This window comes from Pteronotus mesoamericanus, unplaced genomic scaffold (genome assembly GCF_021234165.1).
Source record: "Pteronotus mesoamericanus isolate MK-2021 breed Mesoamerican mustached bat unplaced genomic scaffold, CSHL_Meso_final scaffold_1186, whole genome shotgun sequence".
Lineage (NCBI taxonomy): Eukaryota > Metazoa > Chordata > Mammalia > Chiroptera > Mormoopidae > Pteronotus > Pteronotus mesoamericanus.
This window is the reverse complement of record NW_026555302.1, coordinates 9,410,728-9,416,727: the sequence shown is the minus strand read 5'-3', so window position 1 is coordinate 9,416,727 and position 6,000 is coordinate 9,410,728.

The following is a 6,000-nucleotide window of genomic DNA, read 5'->3' as shown; positions in this document are numbered from 1 at the left end:
CCCTTTCAGCTCTGCGAAGGTGACTGCCTGGTCACATCTCCGTCCAGGTAATACGATGGAGACTTCCAGTTTCGGCCAGGGGAAACAACCAGAGCAGATGGACAAGAGATATTCAAAATAACACGCACAATTACATTTGGAAAGGGGCACCTGCTCAAACAGAGACAGCTTTCCTTGCGGAGGTGTTTGTTTGACTCTCCTCCTGGCCACTGGTAACAGACGTGTGCTAAGGGAAGTCTTACGTTCATGCCCCTCCTGGGCAGTCACCTTTGGTTGTGGCCAGGGGCCTGAAGGGCACCCCGCTTCCTGTGCCTACCTGGCTCAGGGTCAACAGCGGGAGCGTAACTCTGGCCACCGCCAGGCATGCAGGACAGTCACGTCCCCATCCTGCCTTCAGAATGTCATGATGTTGAATCACAGCACCAACACAGTCATTAGACGCCACAGACATGTGTTGAGTGGTCCCGGGGCGCCCGCAGCTAGGCCAGGAGCTCCCTTGCTTGCCCCAGAGTCTTCCGCACCAAGGGCCTTAAGGCAGGTGTGTTCATGGCAACGGGGTAGGTGGTTCCTGGTGAGGCAAGCTCAGGTTTGTGACACTTGCGCTGGCTTCCTCACCCTCCCTCCGTGCTCCCTCGCGGCCACTGTTTGCTGTCTCAGAACTTCCCCTGTCCTGACGAGATGCTGGCTTTCCACTTCTTCCCTCCGCACGTGCCACGAGCAGCTTCTCGCGTAGCGCGGGCAAACCCACCGGGGGAGCCCTTTCCAGGCACGGGGCTTGCATTGCCTGGGACCTTCTGAGAGTCACGCCTCATCTGAAGGTGTAAGTCCAATGGGGAGGATTTTAGTCACTGCGGTAGGCTGCTAGGACTTTTCTGGGGGAGGCGGTGATTGTGCTTGAAGTGCCCCCGTGACTCTGTCCATAGGCGAAGGACTCTGTCTCTAGGTCGCAGTCCCCGTTGCCTGAGGCCATTTTATTAAGACCGAGCTCAGCGCAGCTAAGAGGCCGTCAGCTGCTGAAGAGATAAGTCTTTGGTCCTTTAGACCACTGCATTTGGAGCTATTTGCTATTCAACTGTAGCACCATTTAGTTAAGGTCCAGGAGTGAGGAAATTTTCCACCCCCACCCACCACTTCTGTAGCTCTGTTAATACACACCCCTAACACTGGTCACGTCCAGCATTATTCTCGAGGCTTGTGCCTTTGTCTGTGGCAGCATTTCTCAAACCACACCCTGCCGGTTCTCAAAGAGGCAGGCTCTGCCTCAGGGACTGCCCGAGGCTCCCCTGGGGACAGAGAAGGTCTGCGCTGTCCCACCTCCCCAGCCGTCTCTGGCCACATGAGGCTCTCGAGCTCTTGACATGTCGCTGGTCCAGACTTGCCGTAAGTGTAAAATGCACCCCAGATTTTGAAGGCTTAGTCTAGAAAAAGAAATGTAAAGTGTCTCATGAATTGTTTTTTACAAAAGTATTGACTTGTATTTCACGATGATAGTATTTCTGGATATATTTGATTATATAACATTAACATTATATTACCTTTTCCTTTCTACTTTAACACGTAACTACTGGAAAATTTTAAATTGCGCATTGGACTTGTGGTGCATCTCATTCGGATAGGGCCGGTCAGGAGAACGGGCGAGCAGCTGCAGCAGGGGATGACTTGCTCCGTCGACCTCTGGCACCCCTTGTATTTCTGCCACGGTCCCAGCAGGTTGGATCGCCACCGCTCCCGGCCAGTTTTGCCTGACTTCTAACATTAGGGTGTAGGTTAACTGCTGATGTGTGGGTGTTCTCTGGGCCCAGCCTACTCTCTCACTTCTCCAGTGCGGCTTCCTTCCCAGTCTCCATGATTCATTGCCTCTCACAGCCTCAGCCAGGTGGTGCTTAAACTTGCCCAGGTCAGAAGGGCCATCCTGGCTGCTTAGAACATGGAAGAACGTTTTGAACACACCTTGTTGCCTTTAGGTAAGGAAAAAAGATAATAAAATACTGAACACATTTGAAGCTATTCGATGATGTCAGCAGATGGAATAGATTCACCATTAAAAGGAGGTTATTTTAGGTAGGGTTTCTAACTGCAGGAGAGCCTATCTCACCTTGCCTCGTGGCTTATCTGAACCTGAGCTCAGCAGAGGTGTGTGCCCGCGAGAAGCAACCCAGATGCGAAGGCTGGGTGCTGGGGCGGCCAGTGTATCAGGTTTGGAGCTGCTTTCTCATTGGTAACTGTCCCGCACTGCTGAAGAGAGGCTCCTGAAACTTTCTTTCATGCAACTGCCCTGCAGACACACAGAGTTGGGGCTTTGTGGGGGGACTTGGAAAAGAGAGTAAAGGAGAAGAGGGAGGGATTACAAAGAGTTGGACTGGAAATTATTTGCTCTGGAATCCTGCTCAAAATTACAAGGGAATCTTCTGCAGAATACTAAATGTCTTGCTGATTGGGGTGCAACAGGATCCGAGGTTGCTCTCTACCATGTTCCTCGTGCTCCTGTTTCGTCCTCAAGATCAGAGGGAGATTGTAGAAAGTTGCGTAAAAGTGGGGAGTGGAGAGGAATGGGCCAGCGTGCCACAGGGCGAAGAATAATGGGGAGCAGGAAGTGAAAAGGAGGTAAAACGTGAATGAACAAAATACGAGAAAAAATGTTTTTGTGAGAAAGGAGCATGAACTCTCCCTCTCTCATCTGTCCTGCTGGCTGGAATGTAGATGTGATACCTGGAGCTCAAGTAGCCATGTTGGACTCTGAGGCATGTGTTGATAATTGTGGAGCAACGAAAGAGAAGGAACTCAGAATTTTGATGACTGGGGAGCCCCTAATACCTTATTTTGCTGACTTCCAGATTTCAATTTCCTAAGGTCCAAATTAAAAACCATCTATTTAGCTTAGTATACTACTCTCTAAGGGTTACTCTCCCTCACAGTTGAACTGATTCTACAGATAACACACAACATGCAAATAACATGGGGAAAGGAGCGCGGGGGCCTAAAGGCACCTGAGAGATCCAGTGTTGGGGTTTCTTCCGAGAGCTGCAGTGTGTTGGGGAGAGACGGAGAGAGCAGGAGAGCCCTGGGCCTGAGGGAGAGAGCAGGACTAGGGCCAGACAAAGAGCATCCAGAGCAGCCACGAGGATGCGATCAGACAGGCCTAGATTCTGATTTCAGCTCGGTCCCTCCCGAGCCCTGTGACCTCAGAAATTTCAGTGTTGCTTCTCTGAGCCTCAGTTTTCTCATATATGCACTGGGGGCAAGAATAGTCTTTGCTTTTTGAATTTTTGAGGGGCATAAATGAGATAATGCCCCCAAAGTGCTTACCATTGTGCTTGGCACCGAGCAGGGGTCACTGTTATTCCCTGAAAGTGAAGGCAGCGATCCCCAAGGACGCGTCTCATGCCTGTGATTTTGCAGGTCTCCTGCCAAGTGCTCTCTTAGGACTTCATATCGTAAGGTGCTTGTGGGAACATACATGGCTGGAATTTAAGTTGATGGAAAAAGGGCTCTTCTAATTAGACTGATGAACAATTCCTCGCAGCAGCCTGGGAGGTTACACTGTCGGGGGCGCTCTGCTCACTAGGCGAACAACAGCACCATTAGCAACAACCTGTCAGGGAAACAGGGCATCGAGTTCCAAAGCAGCAGCCACCTGCTCATTTAGACTGTCTTTCTTTCTGTTTTGGAAAGAATAACAGGTTGTGAGAAAGATGTCTTGCCCATGACAGCCATGTAGTATAAGGGTGAATCTTTTTGTGCTGTGAAAAGTAATGATTCTAGTAAAAATGACGATGACAACATTAATAACAATAACACATCAGTTATCTAGTGCCTTGATAATGCTATCTAACAAACCCCCAGTGGCACACAGCAGTAGGTTTACCAGTTCTGAGCTCGTGGGATGGGTCTGTCTGACTTGGCTGATCTCAGTTAGCCTGGTTTATGCGTCTGAGGTTCTCTCCAGGTCAACTGAGTGCCCTGCTGATTGATTTAGGTTAAATTTGCCTGCCTGTGTTGGGGCCGGCTTGTCCCGGATGCCCTCGACTGTCCTCAGCCAGGAGGGCTGGGGTCCCTGGCCCCTACTCCGTAGTTCTCATTCTCTAGCAGGTTAGCCTTGGCATGTTCTCAGGGCCACAACAGCAGCGAGAGCAAGCGCACCCAATCGCATAAACACTTTTCAAGCATCATTGTGGTCACATTCACTAACATCCCACGGCCCAAGCCCAGAGCCAGTGTGGGAGGGCACTACAAAGCCAAACACATGAAGGAGCAGGGAATTAGGGGCATGAAGCAATATACAGCAAGTGATATGAATACAGCAGGTATTGGATATATACAGTCTATATTGACACTACCAAACTTTGCTCATACATTATCTTACTTAATCCACCCACAACCCAATGAAAGAAGTACAGTTACCATCGTGATTTTGTACATGGGGATCAGAAGCTTAGAATCAGAGGCATCTATTTAGTGTTTAGTAGAGTAGGCTTAGACCTCCCTCATGGAACTCCAGAGCCACATGTCTAACTTCTGTGCCACACTGCTTCTATCATTCACCTGCTGAGGCAGAACAGATTATTTCCCTAGGAGATCTTTTGCCTAAAGACAATTTTCTTTACAGATTCTTCTAGACCTGGTTGATAATGAGGGAAAGCATGTTGGAGAGATAATTTTTACTCTGATTGTCCCTTTGCTTTGGGTGCATGAGGTGCAGCTTCACTTCTGTTCCCCAGTGCTGACTCGGGGGTGCCCCTTCCCTTCCCACAAGGGTGGCACACAAGGCTCAGGTGTTATCCGTGAGGTCCTGTCCTGCACCTCAGTGTCCACTGCCTTGTAGTTGGGACTTAAGTTGCTCTCATGCCTTTTCATCTCATTTAGACTTGAAGTGGATCTCCGAATGCAGGAGATGCTCAGTAAATTCTACCTGCTTGGTGCGTCAGATATGGGCGTGCAGGTAACTGGAGTACACCTTGCTCCCTCTCCGTGCACCCAGTTCTGTGTTCTCTTAATTATTTTCCTTTTTTTTTTTGGTGCTTAAAGAGAGAAGTCTTTGGGATTTTTGTTTGTGCTTTTTTAAGGAGAGGTCATTTCAAAGTGGAGGAATTATGGGGTATGTGTGTGTGGGGGGAGAGAGAGAGACATGGAGCTTCTTTCCCTGACACAGATAATCAACAAATAACATTAATTTGGCACTTCCCCAAGTATGGAAGGAACAACCCTTCACTTCTCCTGTGCAAGGACCTCTCAGGATGTTTCTGTTTGGCCCTGTCCACCTCATGCACCTGAGAGCTTGGCCTACACAGACACAGGGTCCGTGGCCTTGTCCTAGAACCAGACACCTTTGGTTGTCAGTCCTGTGACCTCTGGAACCATAGCCCTGCTGCCTAGACCTGTAGCATGACCCCGATGTTCCTGCTTCTAAACCTCTTGGCACCTGGGACCTCTGCCGGTTCTTTCTCCTCGCCCATGCCTGCAATCCTCATGTTTCATGGATTCTTTCTTCCTACTTGAGTTCCATGTCCTGAACCCAGCCATTCAGCCCAGGCCCCCTGTGTCTCTTTCTTTTCTTTGGGACCCCCATGCTTTGAGAAAAGCTTTTGCCTCAGCATTGATTTTTCATTGTCCCAACATAGTGACTCACAGTGTTGTAGGCTCTGTTTTGATCTCATTGTTTCTCACCCTCTCATCCTAACATTTTATTCCATTCAGGCGCACCCCCAAGTGACTGATTACCTCTTCCAAATGCCCCCCCCCCCCGCCACTTCCTCCCCCTAGAGCCAGGGCAGGCCCAAAGTGCCCTCCGTCTTCCCTTGTCTTATGCACATTAGGTAACGGGAACCAAGCACTTTAACGTCGTCTTTTATTTAATCCTTACAACCTATGAGCTAAGTACTATTATTTTTTCCATTGTATAGAACTGGAAATCAAGGCAGGCGTGAGGACATTTGTCCAAGGTTACACTGCTAGCCAAGCTCCAGAACCACATCTGATGGACTCCAGGGCTTGCGCCTGGAT